Source organism: Grampus griseus, assembly GCF_964374135.1.
Source record: "Grampus griseus genome assembly, chromosome: 4".
NCBI lineage: Eukaryota > Metazoa > Chordata > Mammalia > Artiodactyla > Delphinidae > Grampus > Grampus griseus.
The window spans coordinates 58213730-58234283 of NC_138997.1; the positions used below are offsets into that span (position 1 = coordinate 58213730).

At 34.0% G+C, this 20554-nt stretch overlaps 1 pseudogene across 1 annotated transcript in view; it reads left to right on the forward strand.

Annotated features, from left to right (window-relative positions):
- Positions 1-7285: 7285 nt before the first annotated feature.
- LOC309821624 (UDP-glucuronosyltransferase 2C1-like) overlaps positions 7286-20554 on the forward strand; it is a 36764-nt pseudogene continuing 23495 nt past the window's right edge. The window contains exons 1-3 of the transcript in view: positions 7286-8006; positions 12347-12494; positions 19682-19723. The product of the transcript in view is annotated as a UDP-glucuronosyltransferase 2C1-like (transcript). The remainder of the gene's footprint in view (positions 8007-12346; positions 12495-19681; positions 19724-20554) is intronic.

Sequence of the window (20554 nt, forward strand, 5' to 3'; positions counted from 1 at the left end):
TATGTGTTTTTGGAAAAACAACTCCTGACATGTTATGGGACCCTGTTAAATATGGAACACTCAACCATGGGACATCATGTTATTTCTCACCAGAGACCAACCATCATAGAATTGGCATTAAGCAATTAAGTAGGCAAAATTACCCAGCCGGGTCACATCAGACCGCTTTTATCATCATCCACCCCAGTTCTGGCTCCTAGAACAAATTAACAAAGTGACTATGGTGACAGAGAGTAAAGCTATGCATGGGCCCCAGTGTATGGGATCTTATTTACTGAGGCTCATGTAACTACTCCCTGAGTGTCAAAAGGATCATATCTGCTTGGAAGAGAATTAAACATTGAGTTCCTGATAGGGCATCATTGCTAGAGTAAACCAACTGGGCACTGAGGCCAATTTCCTAAATTGGATCCCTTCACACTGGCTATTTACCCTGACAGAAATAGTTAGATAATACTGGAAATGATTTTATCTTATTATCTACATGGACTCTGCAAAAAGGTCACATTTCATTGACCCAGAATTTTAGCAATTTTATTGGTTCCTAAGACTGAGAGGTATAAAAGTGGTAAAAAAAATCAAGATATTTTAAGGCCACGGGTGAAAATTGACTTCAGCATCAACACAAACTGAGTACCTTAGTTTTTCAGTAGAAAACAGTGTAGAGCATTTTGAATTTCCAATTTATGGCAGTTCCTTTCCCAGATGTCAATTCTCCTCAAGTTCTCATTCTTTTTCTTCACTCATTGATACCCCCAGTTTCTGCTATTGATTCTATTTTTGGCAATGTAATCTCAAAAGTGGCTATAGTCAGAAAGCTATAGTGATCTTAGGGTTCACCTCATTAGCTTCCCTTCTCTTAGTTGTCAAGTTTCTGTGATGCCTGTTCAATACCTGAAAATAGTTGTTACATATAATTTGTCCAGTTCTCTAGTTGTTTGTGGCAGAGGGTTAGTCTGGTTCCAGTTATACCATCATGGACAAAAATGGAGTCAATACCTTAACTGACTTAATTACTAAGAAATTTAAATGACTTGGAAAAATCTTTGAATAAACAAATTGAAGCAGAACCGGAGGAAGCTTTGCAACAAGAATGGAATTTTTGTAATGTAAAAATTTAGTGACTCACTGAACTCAAATCCAAGAGAAAGCCCACTCTCTTATTTTTCCAGACTTCCTAAGACTAAGAGAACAAAATAAACACTTTTAGTTTTTTCCTACTAAAGTACAAATGGTTAACATCCAAGCCAGGAAACATCTAATAACATTGAGAGAGTAATACTGATAATGGATGAATTCATTGGCTGTGGGTCAAAGTTATTTATCCCTTTTGTGGTTCATTACAAATATAATTCAGCAGAATCATTAATACAAGAAATTTTTAATGATATCCAAACAGTTATTGAGATATAATCAACATACAACATAGTATAAATTTGAGGTGACTTGAAATGCTTTTATATTAGAAATAATTACTGCCTTAGCATTAAATAACATCTTTGAGACACCACATAATTACCATTCTTTGCTTCTTTCCTTTTTTTGTGGTGAAAACATTGAAAATGTTTTCACTTAGCAACTTTCAAGTGTAATACAGTATTATTAACAATAATCACCATGCAGTACATTAGGTCCCCAGAACTCATTCGTCTTATAATTGTATGTTTGTGCACTTTTACCATCATCTCTCCCTTCACTTTAACCCCTACCTTCAAGAAACCACAATTCTATTCTCTGTTTCTATAAGTTTGGCTTCTTTAGATTCCACATATAAGTGATATCATACAGTATGTCTTTCTCTGTCAAACTTATTTCACTTAGCATTATGACCACAATGTCCATCTATGCTGTGGCAGATGGAAAGATTTCCTTCTTTCTCATAGCTAACTAATCTTCTATTGTATACATATATCACATCAGTTTGCCCATTCATCTATTGATGGACACTTAGATTATTTCTATATCTTGGCTGTAGTTATTAATGCTAAAATGAACATGAGTGCAGATATCGCTGTAAGATCCTGTTTCCACTTCCATTGGATATGTACCCAGAAGGAGAATTGCTAAATATGTGTAGCTCTATTTTTTTTTTTCACAAAACCTCCATACTGTTTTCCATAGTAGCTGTACTAATTTACATTCCCCCAAATAGTACACTAGAGTTCTCTTTTGTCCATATGGTCACAAATACTTCTTGTGTCTTGTACTTGATAATAGCTATTCTAACAGATGTGAGGTGATAGATCATTGTGGCTTTGGTTTGCATTTCTGTGATGGTTAGAAATGTTGAGCACATCTTCACATACCTCTTGGTGATTTATAATATGTATTCTTTGGGAAAATTATTCAATGTGTCTACCCATTTTAAAACAGATTTTTTAAACTATTAAGTATAGAGTTCTTTATGTAGTTTGGATATTAATGCCTTATCAGATATATGATTTGCAAATATTTTCTCCCATTCTGTAGGTTGCCTTTTATTTTGTTTATTTTTATTCTTCCTGTGTAGAACTTATTAGTTTGATATAGTCCCACTTGTTTATTTTTGCTGTGGTTGCTGTGCTTCTGGTGTCAATCAAAAAAAATCAATGCCAAGACCAAAGTCAAAGAGCATTTCTCCTATCTATTCTTCTATGAATGCTTTCAGTTTTTGTTATGTTTAAGTCTCTATCAATTGCATGCTAAATTTTGTGAGTGATGTAGGATAGGGGTCCAGTTTAATTATTTGGCATGTGGTTATCCAGTTTTCTATCCCCATTTATAAAAGAAACTATCATTTCCCCATTTAGTGTTATTGGATCCCATATAAAATATGAGTTAACCTTATAGTCAAAGATTTTTTTGTTTTAAACTCTCAATTCTGTTCCATTGGTCTACATGCATACTTTATGCCAGTGTCATACTGTTTTGATTACTATAGCTTTGTAACATAATTTGAAGTCAGGAAGTGTGAGCCTTCTAGCTTTGTCCTTCTTTCTCAGGATTACTTTGGCAATTATATTGTGGCTCCATATAAATATTAGGATTGTGTTTCTTATTTTTGTGAAGATGCCTTGGAATTTTTACATCAATTGCGTTGAATACAGAAGGCTTTGGATAGTATGGATATTTTAACAATATTAATTCTACTAATCCATGAATATGGGAATCATTCCAACTTTCTGTGTCTTCTTCTGTTTATTTCAAATAAGTCTTATAATTTTTGCTGTACAGAACTTTCACATCCTAGGTAAATTTACTCCTAAACATTTATTCTTTTTGAGCTATTTTGGATGGAGTTGTTTTCTTTGTTCTTTTTTGAGATGTTCTGTTGTTAGTGTATAGAAATACAACCCATTTCTGTACATTGACTTGTACTCTGCAAATACACTGAATTCACTGGTCACTTCTAAAAACTTTTTGGTAGTCTTTATAATTTCCTATATAAAAGATAATATCATCTGCAAAGAAATGCAATTTTACTTCTTTCTTTCCAATTTGGGTGCCTTTTATTTCCTTGTCTTGACTGATTGCTCTAGCCAGGACTTCTAGTACAGTATTGAATAGAGCACATGTGTTATTCCTGATGAAATCCCAGAGGAAAAGCTGTCACTTTCACTGTTATGTATGATGTTAGCTGTGGGTTTGCATAGATTGCCTTTATCATGTTGAGTCATGTTCTTTTTATTCCTAACTTGTTAAGCATTTTTATCATGAAAAGATGTTATATTTTTTTCAAAATTTTTGTGTCTATAATATGCTCATATGAGTTTTATTTTTCATTCTGTCAATATTGTGTATCATAATACTGATTTATGTATGTTGACCCATCCTTGAATCCCAGAGATAAATCTTATTTGATCACAGTGTATGGTCCCTTTTTTGTGCTGTTGAATTTGGTTTGCTAATGTCTTGTTGAAAAAAATTGACATCTATATTCATCAGAGATATTGGTCTGAGTTTTCTACCATTTCAGCTTTTGTTTGTATGGGAAAGTATCATTCCTTTATTTCTGAAGGACATCATTTTCACATAAAATATTTCAGGATCATAGGTTTTTTTCTTTTGGAACTTTTAATATACCAACCAAATCTGTCCTGGTCTGCAAAGTTTCTGCTGAGAAATTTAATAATATCTCTATGGGGAGTTCCCTTGTATGAAGTGAGTTGTTTTTTTCTCTCTTGCTGGTTTGGTATTTTTCTCCCTTTGCTCTTTGTTCTTAACTATTGAGAATTTGATTATCATATGTCTTGGTTAAGTCTTCTCTTTGGTGATTCTGTGTGGGAACCTCTGAGTTTCATGTACCTGGAAGTCCATATTCCTCCCCCAGCTTGAGAAGTTTTAGCTATTATTTCTTAAATTAAGCTTTCTGCACCTTGTTCCCTCTCTTCTCCTGCTGAGAATCCAATAATGCAAGTATTGTTTAACTTTAAGGTGTCCCGTTCTTCACATAAGCCTCCAGCACTCTTTTTTAGTCTTTTTTCCTTTTTGTCTTCTGACTAGATAATTTCCAATGACTTGTCTTTGAGCTCACAGATTCTTTTTTCTGCTTCACTGAGTCTGCTCTTGAGGCTCTGTATTCATTTTTCATTCCATTCATTGCATTCTTTAGCTCCAGGATTTCTGGGGTATGTTGTTTGTTTCTTTTCATTGTTGTGTTATTTTTAGAAAAATATGGTCTATAATTTTTCCCGTTTCATTTTTGTTTCTTTTTATGATTTCTGTCTGTGTTGAATGTTTCATTTTGTTCATGTATTGTATTCTTGATTTCACTGAGCTGTATTTCATTGTCTGTGTTCTCTCACAGCTCTCTTAGCTTCCTTTAAAAATTATTTAAAATTCTTCTCAGGGAATTCATAGATCTGTATTTCTTTGTAATTTGTTGCTGGAAAGTTATTGTGTTCCTTTGGTGATGTCATGTTTCCTTAATTTTTTATGTTCCTTAAAGGCTTGTGTTGGTGTTTGCACATAAAGCATCAGTTATCTCACACAATCGTTACTGACTGGCTTTGGGACAGAAATGCTTTCACCTCTCAGTCTGACTAGAAAATCTGAGACTTTCTCAGACCTTTCTTATGGATATGTCTGTTCCACATTGCTTTTTCCCTCTTTAGGGGGATTTCTTCAGGTTGTATGCCTTCTTTTGATTCCACAATGGAAGCTGTGTGTTGAGGGTCTCCAATTTGTTTTCCCTAGTGTAGAGTCCTGAAATGTTCAAGTTTGTGAGTCTTATCCCAGTCCTACAGATATGGTTTCTGCACTTGCTTACTCTTATTCTCCATGGCAGTGTACAGCTGGAGACAGCTCTGTGGGTCAGGGAGAAGGAGAAGCAGAGTTTAGTAAAGGAGCACAAAGCATTGGGGGAGTCTGTGGCCCCACAGAGCAGTCTTCTGATGAGTTGTCCCAAGAAGATGGTGGGCAGGCTTCCTAATGGAGTCCAGAAATTGTTTAGAAGGAAGAACCACAGAGTGGTTACTAGCCTTGCTTTGATAAGTTCTAAGGCCTGGTGATGATCCCAGCCTCTCCTATCTCCTTAGCTTTGCAGATCACCTCAGTAATCTGGGAAAGGTGAGAAAGAAGTGGACATCCCTTATTGCTGGGGAAACCAAGTACTCATAAGATTTCACTTTCCACTGTAGGAGAAATTACAGTTCTCCTAAAGAAGAAGTTCTTACAAGGAACTTTCCTGGAACTGGTCCATAATGCCCTGTGGAAGGAATGACACAGGCAAAGTGAAATTGTTTTCTTACCCTCTTCAATGAATCTGTTCTTGGAATGATTTGCTCCAATGGTGGGATAAAACTTCTCCACCGGACTCCCAGAAACTTACGTTCATCCCTGGATGACTGCCAATATCAATATTCTGTGTGGATGACAGTAGAGATCTCCTTCTACAATCTTGATGCTGTCACTACAGGAAAGAAATTCTTATCATGGAAAGTTTAAAGGAAGCTGATATCAATGAAGGGGGGAAAGTGAAACAACATAAGATTAGAAAACTAGGGTCTTGTGGGCCATTTCAAAGAGTATAGATTTTAATGTACATATAAGAGAAAGTTATTAAACCATTTTGCTCAAGTATGATATTTTCTGAAATAGAATTTTTTTGAAAATCAGAAAAGTTTCTCTATGGAGAGTAAGTTGCAGGTGTGCAGAAGTTGAAGAAGTGATATTGGAAGGGTACTTCAGTAAGTCCAGATTAGATATGAAACTGAATAGGGTTAGATTGATGATAGTGAAGACTGCAAATGAAAATAGATTGGCTTATCATTTGGAGGTAGAATTTAAAGTTATAGTAGGAAATTGAATAATTATGCAATTATATTTTTATTATTAGTCAATTATTCTTATGATAATGTTATTATCATCCTATATTCCTATTGATTAATAACTTGAGGAAAATCAACATTTTAAGCAAAAGGACTATAGATGAAGTTATGATCCTAAATATAATTGTTTCCATTTCTACATGGAGTAGTGGCTTCCAGTTGTGAAGATCCAAGCCAAAAAAAAAAAGGGAATTTTACACTATAAGAAGAATCTTAGAACAAGAAAGCAAAGAAAAGAGAAGTGGATACACTAGAAGGAAGCGTAAGATAATCAATATTTCTTATTCATGATCTACTTTCTCCATTCTAAGTTATCTCTTCACAACATAACATTAATCTCACCTAGAAGCAGAATTTGACTCATATCCACAGTAATAATAAAAAGATATTTTTCTTAAAGATAGCTGTGATATAGCCAAACTGGCACTTTATTTAGCATCAGAATATTTATATTAAATTCTCCTTGCCTTAACAGCTCTTAAACTCGACATATTTTATTTTTCTGGCAGGAAGTGTTTGTCTCTTTCCTATGTAGAATACCTAGCATAATTATCAGTAAGAGAAATACTAGAGAGACCACTCTTTTCAAACGGACATTCAAAGAAAACCAGAGAAAAATTCCAAAAAATCTAGTTTTAATTGAGTATGCATCACATGATGATGGACTTTTTTAACATTACCAAGAATTTATTATGGATTTGTCTTTAACTTTAAGCCTCTTTATTTTGATATCATCCAAAAGAAGTTTGGAAATTCTCACTTGTTTTTTTTTTTTTTCCTTAATATATTATTGACTTCATCGACTTTTTTTTTCCATCACAGCAGTTGCATTGCATTTTAATCATTTTCTTTTAAATTAATTAATTTATTTTTTAAGTGACATATGGTTGATTTACAAGTACACAATTCAAAGTTCAACCCAGCCTACTATAAAATAAAATAAAATGGATAAGATTTAGTTTGAGCAAGAGTTAATCATGAAGACTGTGAAAGGCTTCTGTGTCCTTTTCAGGCTGCATCTATGTCTCTTTGACTCTGGAAGGACTGGGAAAGTACTTGTATGGCCTGAGGATTTTAGTCACTGGATTAATTTAAAAGTTATTCTGGAAGAACTCCTCCTTCACACACATGAGATAACCATCCTGGTACCTTCACCAAGCCTTCTGCTTGATCATACCAAGATTCCCTTCAATGTGGAGATCCTCCAACTTCCAGTAACTAAAGAAGCTTTCATGGAAGAATTTGATACTGGTCTCTATACAATTTCTTTTGAAGTGCCGAAACTTTCATGGTGGGACTTGCAAGAAAAACTAACAAAAATGATCAGCAGTTTATTAACATCAGACAAATGAGTATGTGACAGTGCTATCACAAACAAGGAGTTACTCAACAGGCTACTGGCAGCTAAGTTTGATATCTGTATTGATGACCTTTTAAGCTTTTGTGGGGAATCAGTGGCTGAACTCCTCAATATCCCATTTATATATTATTTTTGGTTTTCTTATGGGAATGTCATTGAGAGATTGTGTGCTGAGCATCTTATACCTTCTTCATATGTTCCTGGCATCACATCAGTACTGACAGACAACGTGACTTTTATACAGAGGCTGAAGAATTGGTTTTTCTATGCAATGAATGAAATGTTATATTCATATGATATATTTCTGGAATGGGATAAGTATTACAGCAAGGTTTTAGGTAAGAGAAATGTGCATGTAATGATTCTTATTTCATATGTAAAATGCAAATATTTATCTGACTGTATGAAAACTTACAAAAAAGTGTTTTTAAGAGAGAACCCAAGCTCCTCTTGCTTAACTATATTGAATGAAAAAATAATAATTTTTTTTTCTTTTCTCTTTTTTTTCTCTTTTTTTCCTTTTTTTCTCTTTTTTGTTTTGTTTTATATGATTGAGTACTGACAATATATCAAAGAAGGAATATTCTATATACCTATGCATAAATCCTGACTGATGCCCCTAGGTTTTTTTGAAGTAACTGGAAAACCCAAATCTGACACTGTGCTTAATTTCCATAACCTTGGACTACTCTCTTGTTTACTTCTGGTACACAGTCTGTTTTCTTTCTGATTAATGTGCTGTTTCTCAGACTTTCTGTTTGCATTCTATCAGGGCTTGGTTAGTTGGTTGCAGAGCTTGGCATGTGGTGAGCATGAAACTAGAAAATAAATAAATAAATATAGCTTCGTTTCATCTGCTCTTGTTTTCCAAAGGAGAAAAAAGGAAGATTTTTCCCTAAAGGACCATGTTTTTAAACTTTTAACCTATTATTTTCTTGTTGCTGTTGTTCTATTTTAAATTGCATTAGAGGTCAACTAGTGAGCTTTTACTCTGAGCACAAAGTTTTTCTCTGTTTAAGCAAGTCTGTTTACCCCCTTTGTTTTTCCTTTTGATTTTTTTTATTTGAAAAGCATTCATTTAATTGTGTCATGGATGATTTTTGCATAAGACATTATTTATCTTTGAGGAAGCCCTACCCTACTTACATTATTTAGATTTTTTGAGATATAATTAACATGTAACATTGCATTCATTTCAGGGATCTACAAAAATTAATCAATAGTCAGTCTACAAAAAACTGGAAAATTGTATTAGAGCCAACGTGAGGATTATAATCCAGGAGACAGTTTTTCATAAAGCTCTGAGGAATGTTCTCCCCTTTAGAAGTCAAAGCACAGTTGTACAAGTTTTTGAGACAAAGTGTTATACATCAAAGTAATATACTGACAGTTTACATAGGTCAAGAAGGCGAGTAGTGGGTCACTGTGATCCCTTAAGGGATTAAGGAAGGAATTTTATCTCCTAAGGAGCTACCTTGCTGGCACCAGGAGGAAATTGGTTTTTTTGTTGTTGTGGTGGTGGTGGTTGAGTAGGCACTCTTGTGTCTTCTAAGGGGACCTAGTTAATGTAGAATGCAGATACACTAAAGGGGGGGGGTAGTGGCTCAAATGGAAGAGAAAATTTTATGTTAAATTTTTCTTGTCCTGCCTTAAAATCATTTCCTTTTATCACAGGTATACAACACAATGGTTTTATATTTGTACATATTGAACACCACAAGAACTTGTTAACACTCATCACTGAATGTAGTTTTTTTTATTTTGAGATGAGAACTTTTAAGATCTACTCTCTTAGCACATTTCACATATACAACACAGTATTATTAACTATAGTCACCATGCTGTACATCACAGCCACAGGACTGACCTATTTTATAACTGCAATTTCGTACCCTTTCACCACCTTCACCTACCTATTGTGCCCATCTTCCAGCCCCGGCATCTGGCAACCACCAGTCTCTTCTCTGGTTCTATGAGTTCATTTTCTTTTTTGTTTTGTTTTCTTTTTAGATTCCACATTTAAGTGATATCAAATAGGATTTGTCTTTCTCTGTCTGACCTAATTCACTTACCATGAAGTCCTCAAGTTCCATCTGTCGAGGCAAATGACAGGTTGTCCTTTTTTCTCATGACTTAATATTCCATGGTATATATAATCGTATTTTCTTTATCCATTCACCCATTGAAAAACATGCAGATTGCTTCCATATTTTGGCTACTGTATAATGCTCCAAACTTGCAGTGAACATGGAGTGCCATAGTAGTTTTATTTTTAATTTTTTGAGGAACCTCCAAACTGTTTTCCATAGTTTTACACAAATTACATTCCCACCAACAGTGCACAAAGGCTCCCCTTTCTCCAGATCCTCCCCAGCATTTGTTATCTCTTGTCTTTTCATGATAGCCATGCTAATAGGTGTGAGGTGATATCTCACCGTGGTTTTAATTTGCATTTCCCTGATGATTAGCAATGGTGAGCACACTTTTATATATTTGCTACCTATTTGAATAGCTTCTTTGGAAAAATGTCTATTCAGGTCCTTTGCTCAATTTTTAATTGAATTATTATTTTTTTTGTACTGAATTGTATGAATTCCTTAGAGATTTTGGATGGCAACCCTGTATCCAATATATGGTTTGAGAATAATGTCTCTTATTTCATAGGTCGTATTCTCATTTTGTTGATCATTTCTTTTGCTGTGCATAGTCATTTTAGTTTGAAGTAGTCCCACTTATTTATTTTTAATTTTGTTTTTTATGCTTTTGTGTCATATTTTAAAAATCATTGTCAAGACCTCTGTCAAGAAAATTTTCTGTCATGTTTTCTTCTAGAAATTTTTTGGTTTCAGGTCTTACATTGACGTCTTTAATCTATTTCCAGCTAATTTTTGTGGAGTAAGATTGGAGTCTAGTTTCATTCCTTTGCACATGAATATCCATTTTTTTCAGCAAGAATTATTTAAAACTGTCATTTTCCATTGAGTTGTTTTGGTTCCTTTGTGAAATATTAGTTGATCAAATATGCATGGGTTTATTTCTGGGCTCTTGATTCTGTTCCATTGGTCCATGTGTCTGTTTTTATGCCTGTACCAAATTGTTTTGATTACTATTGCTTTATAATCTTGCTTGAAATCAGAAAGTGTGATGCCTGCAGATTGGTCTTTTTTCTCAGGATTTCTTTGGTTATCTGGGGTCTTTTTCAGTTTCATGTGAGTTTTAAAATTGTTTTCTTTTTTACTGTTTTTGACAGAAATATCTCTAATAATGCATCATTACTAAAAAATTAGTTTATTCCTGAAAAATTAAAATTTTCCTTTATAGTTGTGATCTCTTGTTTTATAACTGCTTCCCTTTTCCTTTTATCGAGTATCTGTTCTAAATGGATACAGGATTTCTTTGGGGATTAATGATTTTCTAAAATTTAATAGTGGTGATTGTTTCACAACATTATAAATATACCAAAAACTATACTGTCATTTATTTAAAAGGAAGAATTGATTGTATTTAAAATATATCTCAACGAAACTTTTATGAAAGGGTATGAGAGTGAAACATTTCACAAAGAGAATAATATTATACTCATGGCTGACACCAATAAGGGAGTGAAATGGGATACACACTGAGTATGAAACTGTATTTTGAATACCTTTGGCATTACCAGAATCAAAACCTAAATTAATGAGATTTTCTTGTGATCTCATGCAGATAGATCTTCCTGGCAGTTCAAAATCGCTTACATTTTCTAATCAAACTTTAACACACTTAGAACATCAAGGAGATTATTCAAAAAGCCATGTGGTGAGAAACCAGATAGCAATGGTTTCCTCCTATTAGTGATATAGAGTACATATTTCGAAAGGACACCAAAATGCTGGGTAAGGTCCCTTACACCACAGTAATTGAATAGAATTCAGAAAGGAGGCTCTGGTTCAAAATTAAGAAAAATAATTTAATCAGAGTCACTAATTTTATTTCTTATTCTGTTAATATTCACTTGGTCACCACTTCATTTGAAAGGTACCCCTTTTGTAGTGTTTGTCAGCTAAATATGTCAAAATAACAACTAATACATCACCAGATTATTATGAAGTGTTATATCTTCACCAAAGAGGACAAGATCTTGTGAAACAGGAACTATAATTATGGATAGCAAAGGAGATAATCACTTTAAAATATTTATTAAAAGATTTCAGTCCTGATAGGATATAGTTAGTTGTGGTGGCAAACTGCCAAACACCAGAAAAAAAAAAAAGATGGATCAATTACAAAAGCTGATTTTTAAAGATATCAAATTCTTTTGGAGCAATGAGGATGAGATAAATTGGAATTCCAGAAGAGGAGGAGACTCTACCATAGTAGGCTGGGATCACTGGCTGAATTCCTTGCTCATTGCTCAGAGCACGTGCTGATTCTGAGCATGGAGTAGGGCTCAGACTTAGCTCAAGCTGAAAGAGTCTGTTGACAGAGAAAGCAGCAGGCTTTTGACTTTGTTCCATACTTAAATCTGTGTCTGATTCTTCATAATCTCACTATTGTGTACTCTTGCAGGGAAAAGGCAATAGTTACATGGGACCAATACTGGTTCTTTAAAGATTTTTCTTAGAAAATCTGATGGTAAAACATTTCCCATCTCATATATCAGTTTGTTTTCCCTCTATCATTCTTTATTTTTATTCAGGAAAACCTACCACATTATGTGAGATTATGGGGAAAGCTGAAATGTGATTGATTCGAACTGACCGAGATTTTGAATTTCTTCACCCTTACTACCTAATTTTGAATTTGTTGGAGGACTGCACTGCAAGCCTGCAAAGTCCCTGCTAAAGGTAATTAAATGTACTTATTATTGCCTCTTTGAGTGTTTACCTCTTGGAATGATTTCTAGTTTATTATTTTTAGTATTTGATCTTCAATCTGAAAACTTGGACATAGGAATTAATGGGAATTATCCACTTGGAGTATTATAATACCATAGTATTAATAACATTAGCATGGTAATCATTAATGATGTTCATCAAATATGCCAGATATTTGACAACAATAAAATCCCTAGCCCCTGAGTTTGGTGCAAATTGTTCAATACTCTCCAGGCAATGAGTATGAGCTGAAGTGTCATGTATCACTTCCAGGTCCAACACTTAACTGTCAGGTGCACTTACTCCAGAGTTCTCTTTTCTGTAATGTCAATGGGGTGTGCTCCAGAGTGGCTACTCTGTCAACCTGAGTCCTAGTTAAAGAATATATGTAACAGTTACAGCTCACTAGATGGACATATGGCATGGGAAAGAAATAAGCTGTTGTTTTAAGCCACTGAGATTTTGGAATTGCATGTTATTTAGCTTAATCTTGTCTAAGACATGGACAATAGTGGGGAAATTATAATACTTTGATAAAAGATCTAATAGAAATGAGATGGCCCAGTAAAATTCTGGCAGAAATTCAGTAATGATGACCTGTTTGATTTGAAAAGAGGAGAGAAATTAGACTGGAGACATGATCGGAGGATAGGTTATGAAAAAAACAAAGGGACAATGCTAAGTATTCTTCACTTCAAATTTAAGGTCGATGAGGATCAACATATAATTTGTAAGCAGTAATGTGATATAGCGTCCCCTTTCATAAATTTTGACTATTGAATTGTTTGGAATGGAGCAAGATTTAAAGCAGGGAAATGGGCTGAGATACAGTTGCAATAGTTCCTGAAAGTCATTATAAAGATCCAAACTTCACTATGATAGCAATTTTGAATATAAATGGAGAGATTTAGGAAGTATTTACAAAGTCAATAGGATTTTCTGATAGGCTGAGGGTGGAGATTAAAAGAGAGAGTGCCAGAATTAATCCTTGGCTTTTGTTTCTTTGTATATGTCAGTCCTTTACTTATTTATTATTATTTTTTTTGGTATGGGCAATTTAGTAGTGAATATTGTCATTTACAAAGGTGAAGTAAATGGGAGCAGTTGTGAGGGAAAATGATCGTTTCATATATGGGTATGCTGAATAAGATACAATGCAGTGTCTAGCAAGCAGCTATAAAATACATTGTTTCAATCTCAGAGGACAGGTCTATGCAGTACTTGTGGGGTTTATTTTTAAACTAATTGACTATTTTTAGAGGCATTTATATTCACAGCATAGCTGAGCACAAAATACAGAGGGTCCCCACCTATTTCTAGCCCCCTCCCATACACAGTTTCCCTCACCATCAATATTCCACATTCCTGCAGCACATTTGTTACACTTTATGAACCAACATCCACATGAATATCAACAAATGTCCATGGTTTACAGTAAGGTTTACTCTGTGTGTTGTACATTCCATCTTTTGATAAACGTATAATGACATGTTATCTACCCTTATACTCTCATACAGACTCTCCACTCTCCTAAAAATACTCTGTGCTCCACTTCTTCATCCTTCCCTGCCCCTAAATCTTTAGAAATAACTATTTTTACTTCCTCCATAGTTTTGCCTTTTCCATAAGAAGTGGTTTTAAATTAGGGATGTCAAGGAATAAGAAGACATGACTTTGTATTGGCTGTTTATTGTAAACATTACACCACCCAGAGTTAAAAAGCAGAAATTGGGGTGGAACAGGAGACTATAATCCAAATGTCTAAGGCTTGTGTGAACAGGTGTTGCACCTGTCAGCCTGACAGTTGGCATTAGAGAACATGAGTAGTTGACAGTACAGAGTAAAGACATAAAGATAAGGATATTTTTTAAAAGCAGAGAAAATGAAACAGTTGGAAATGTCAGTCAAAAGAAAGCAGGACACATATTAAGACTCTGTCTGGACCCTGTTTGATGTAGGTAGGGTAGAATGATTGAGCATACTTAAAGGATTATAGGGCAAGACCTGAGTTTCAGGTAAGGTCAGGAAATATATGGAATACTCATTGAAGAGGTTGAGAATTTGGGGGAATTTTTAAATCATGTAACAGAAATTTTTACTTTATCCTGTTATATGAATATATACATTAATATTTTGACAAGTTAAATGATATTGGATATCCATTCTACTTTGTTCTAAGCCATTGTTTCTGCTCAGAAAGTAATCACTTAAATATTCTGAGCCTTTTTTATTTTATTTCATAATTTTTGATAAAAGGTCTATGCCCTGTTGGGATAGTGTGAGACTTACTTATAAGTATATTTGCTATATTTAATAATTCAAAAATATTCAGAATTCTCCTATTGCCTTATTATTGACCCAGTAACACACATACATGTATATATAATGTGTGTTTGTGTGAATTTGTGCATTTATTTATTTTACCAGCTATATGTCACCAAGGATCTAACTGATTTCTTTTGTATGAACTTTAAGGATGTCCAGAAAGTGTAAGAGCTTTGAAGTATTTCCAATGGATCTTATTTCCCCTGTCTCCACCCATCAGAGAACACTAGGGCCCTGGGGACACTACAAAAGCACAATAACATCTCTGCAGTTCAATAATGACATGCTCTCACACTCATGAAAAAAAATGATTCCTAAGTTTATGACAGCTGTAAGGGGGTTCTTTAATATAGCAAGTATTTTCATAACATTTAATTGTTTGAATAATTCACATGATTAATTTTGGTATTAGAATATTTCCAGAAGATTTTCAATGGTATCCCTAACTATAAAAAGCAGATACTAGGGACCTCCCTCGTGGTCCAGTGGTAAAGAATCCGCCTTAATGGTGCAGGGGACGCGGGTTTAATCCTGGTCAGGGAACTAAGATCCCACATGCCGCAGGGCAACTAAACCTGCGCACCACAACTACTGACCTGCGCGCCTCAACTAGAGAGCCTGCCGTGCCGCAAACTACAGAGCCCACGCACTCTGGAGCCCACGTGCCACAACTAGAGAAAGAAAACCTGCACACCATGACTACAGAGAAGTCCGCATGCCCCAACGAAGAGCACGCGCACTGCAAGGAAAGATCCTGCATGCCTCAGTGAAGATCCCACGTGCTGCCACTAAGACCTAATGCAGCCAAAAATAAAATTAAATAAATAAATCTTTTAAAAAAAAAAAGCAGATACTAAAGTACACTGTATCTACGTTTACATACAAATACGAGTCGATGTGAATGTGCAAATTAACACATAAAGAGAGTGACAAGTAAAGTAATCGTGAGGTGTGAGGCTCTAATAGAAAGGAATATGATGGGAGAAAGTGTAAAGCTTGAACATTTCCACAAACAATAACCACATTTGTGTTCTGTTTCTGAGTTAGAGTATGTACAGTGACAGATGATATATAAGTGCGAGCCCTTTGTTAACTACATTTGTGCCTTAATCCTTATGCAGAGCTCTCTGGTTATTTAGCCTGGATCATTTGGTTAAACTCAAAGTGTACACAGCTGCTTCTACCCTTGAGCCAAAATCTTATCAATGTCAGGCAGCTATGTCAAATTAATCAGATCAATGTAAACATTAAAAGGAAAAAGCAGTATTGAAGACCCATCTTTGGAACAGGGTCTTTTCTTCTTAAATTTTTAGCCCCATCTACAGAAGAAGTAGAGGGAGAGTCACAGTTAATCATGTATGTGTGTTCTTATAACACTCAGCACAACAATCCTCTAAGGAATGTGACCCAACTAGGGATCTGCAGTAAGACTCAGACTTTCATCTTTTCCCTGTAAGGAAGATGTAGGAAAAGGTTGGAGAGAGGAGTGAAAAATTTCCCTCCAAATAAAAGTAATAAACTTATTTACCTCCTTCACACTAGTCACACTATTCATATTAACAATTCCAATTATAATAACATTTACAATTATAAACTCAAGTATTTACAAAAGTAATATATATCCATCCTATGTAAAACAACAATCTCATATGCTTTTATCACCAGCCTAATTCCAACAATAATATTTATCCACACAGGACAAGAACTACTTATCTCAAACTGACATTGAATCACAATCTAAACCTTAAAATTATCACTTCAAAATAGATTATTACTCAATAATGTTTGTGTCAGTAGCACTATTTGTCACATGATCTATTATAGAATTTTCAATATGATACATGTATTCAGATTCCATTACAACATGAAAAAGATGTCAATTTGATTTTGAATGCCAAAATGTAAGTTTGTGGAATTATGGAATTTGGGGTTTTCTTTTTTTAATTTCAGAGCCTCAGAATGTATTAATCATTCTCGCAATTCATTCCATATGATAATCAGCCCATAGCTGACATCTCTTTTGATTTATTTTCTTACATTTTTTTCTTTATCTTCTTTTTTTTCATTACCCCACAACCAGTAGGCACCCAGTCAAATGCATTTAATATTTATCGTCTCACTTCAATTTACACAGATACTGTGGATCTTCAAACTATATATAGTATTGATTTGAGTTTTATAATTACATAAATTGTTTTATACTATAATTCACTTTTTCTTATTACTCTATGATTTTTTTCAAATATATCCAAGTTTCTATTTGTAAATCCATTTAATTCATTGTGAGAGTTGCAGAGTTTTGGTTTATGTATTTATCACATTTTATTTATTCCTCACAAAGGATAATTAGGTGTCCCCATCTCCATCCTACAACGGAGAATATTAGGAGGAAAATTTGCAAAGCTAGGCATATATTTGAGATCTATATCCAATAGTGGGATTAAATTATAGTATCATGGGTTATTGGCATATTTAATTGTGTTGTACATTTAATTTCACTGAATATCTCTACAAATGTGTTGTTTCATCAGGAGTGCATAGGTGGTCACATCTTCCACATTTTATCTACACCTTGATACTATTCTATTTGTCAGTTTCAAAGAGGTAAAGTGATATTACATTGCTGAATTTTATTTGTATTCTCTGTAATAGCAAAGCTGAACATCTTTTCAGAAACTTATTATTCTTATTTTCCCTCTTTGAAAATCATATACTTAGTACATTATTTTGGATATTCTAACATTTTTGCAAGAAATACAAATTCTTTCCATAGCACAGAATATTTAGGTATTAATCTTTGATCCAGCCATTGCAAATATCTTCTCCTATGGCTTCATATATTTGTTAATATTACCTCTAATTTCCTTTTCTAAATGTAAACTGCCAAATTTGATGTAATCAAATCCATCCTTTAATACCTAATGATTTGTACTTTTCAAAGTCTCATTTAAAATATTTGTATCTTTTCTGAGGTTAAAGAGATATTCTCTTATATTTTATTTTTAAATGTATAATATTATAGTTTAACATGATATATTTAATGCATTCAGATTTTTCTATTAATACATGCTAGGAGGTAAACATTCACCTCCCTGTTTTGTCTGAATAATGAATGTATTGTTATACCACTACCTGATAAACAATCCACACAGTATGAATTTTTCTCACTGATTGTCCCAGTGAATTGTGATACCATTTTTAGCATAAACGGGACTATCACCTACTTATGCCTCTCTTTCTGTCCTAACTACATTATTCTATGGTTCACTTAGTCTGTTAGCAATTCAGTAGCCTTCATTTTGTATTCTGCATTATTATCTGATGAAGTAGTCTCCAGTATTTCCTTTGCTTTTTCAAAGTTCATTCATTATTGATGAAAATGTAATTTTTATATAAATTTTAAAATGTGCCAATTTATCAAGAAAAATGTCATAAATGAAAAGAAATTTAAAGAGATTGATAGCTTTACATATTAAGTCAATCCATGTAAAATATAGTGTGATGTTTAATTTTATGTGTCAACTTGCCTGGGCCAGGCACCCAGCTATTTAGCCAAACATCATTCTAGAAGTTTCTGTGAGGGTATTTTTGGATGACATTAACATTTAAATATGTGGACCTTGAGCAAACAAATTGCTCTCTATTATGTGGGTGAGCCTCACCCAATTAGTTGAAGACCTGAATAGAACAAAAGACTGAATGCTCCCAAGCAAAAAAGAATTCTGCCAGTAGACAGACTTCAGACTTGAACTAGAGCAATGGCTCTTCTCTAAGTCTCCAGACTCATGGCCTATTCTGCAGATTAAACTTTCCAAATTCCATAATCATGTGAGTCAATTCCTTAATATAAATCTCTTCCCTGTCTTTCCCTTTCAAGACTCATACATTTTTTTCCTTCTCTTATTTAGTTGACTTAGTTTTAGTTTTGTTAGTAGTTAAACATAGGATGAAAGGATCATTTTTACTTCAGCATGATTAAATATGATATTTTTATTTTTAATGGAAAGTCATATATTTCTATTATATTACTGTCAGCCTCAGAGTATTCATTATAGTTCTTTCTGCATGTCTTATCTAGTCAGGAATTTATGTGGCTACCTCATTTCTAAATGTGGTTATGGAAGCTTATACAAAGAGAAAATGTAACCAAAGTAAAAGAAAACTGAAATTTAGAAAACAGGATAAAGTAAATATACCAAACTTATGTCATTATACTGACTGCGATTCAGCAGAAAAATGAATGATAATCTTATTAGCATCCAAAACTAAATATAAAGTGAAGCACCAGAACTATTTAACTTAAAGCAGGAATCAAATGTTCTTCATTTGGAACATTGTGGAGAGGGTTTTGGAAGGCAATAGAGAGTACTGAATATAGTCATTGGCTTTACAATCAACAAGCTTAACTTAGAAATTTGGCTCTGCCAGCTACTGCTGTGTAGACTTGGACAATTTACTCAACCTTACTGAGACAGCTTTCTCATTTGCAAATGTATACATATCTCTTAGAATTCTCATATATCTATGTTAAAGGATACATGTAAAGAACTCTGCACATGGCAGGAGATAACATGTAGTCAATAATTTGTAAACACACACACACACACACACACACACACACACACACCGCTCTATCATGTTGAAGGGAACATCCAATTTAAGTCATTTTTAATTTGTCTAATAACCAGTGATTTCAGGTCATATTTTGTATACTGAAATGGTTAACATATGAAAAACAGAAATGTTCTAATAATTCTGACACCTTGAGAAAAGTGTATGACTTATTCTTGATACTATCAACTTTCATATAACAAAGACTGTTTCCCTCACAGGAATTAGAAGAGTTTGTGCAAAGCTCTGGAAAAAATGGAGTTGTGCATAGTTTTGGAAGTTTTAGCCACAGCAACCAGAGAAGAAAAAGAAATAAAAGGACTCCAAATTGGAAAAGAAGTAAAGCTGTCACTGTTTGCAGATGACATGATACTATACATAGAGAATCCTAAAGATGCTACCAGAAAACTACTAGAGCTAATCAATGAATTTGGTAAAGTAGCAGGATACAAAATTAATGCACAGAAATCTCTGGCATTCCTATACACTGATGAAAAATCTGAAAGTGAAATTAAGAAAACACTTCCATTTACTATTGCAACAAAAAGAATAAAATATCTAGGAATAAACCTACCTAAGGAGACAAAAGACCTGTATGCTGAAAATTATAAGACACTGATGAAAGAAATTAAAGATGATACAAATAGATGGAGAGACACACCATGTTCTTGGATTGGAAGAATCAACATTGTGAAAATGACCCTACTACCCAAAACAATCTACAGATTTAATGCAATCCCTATCAAGCTACCACTGGCATTCTTCAGAGAACTAGAACAAAAAATTTCACAATTTGTTTGAAAACACAAAAGACTCTGAACAGCCAAAGCAATCTTGAGAAAGAAAAACGGAGCTGGAGGAATCAGGCTACCTGGCTTCAGATTATACTACAAAGCTACAGTAATCAAGACAATATAGTACTGGCACAAAAACAGAAATATATATCAATGGAACAGGATAGAAAGCCCAGAGATAAACCCACACACATATGGTCACCTTATCTTTGATAAAGGAGGCAAGAATATACAGGGGAGAAAAGACAGCCTCTTCAATAAGTGGTGCTGGGAAAACTGGACAGCTATATGTAAAAGAAT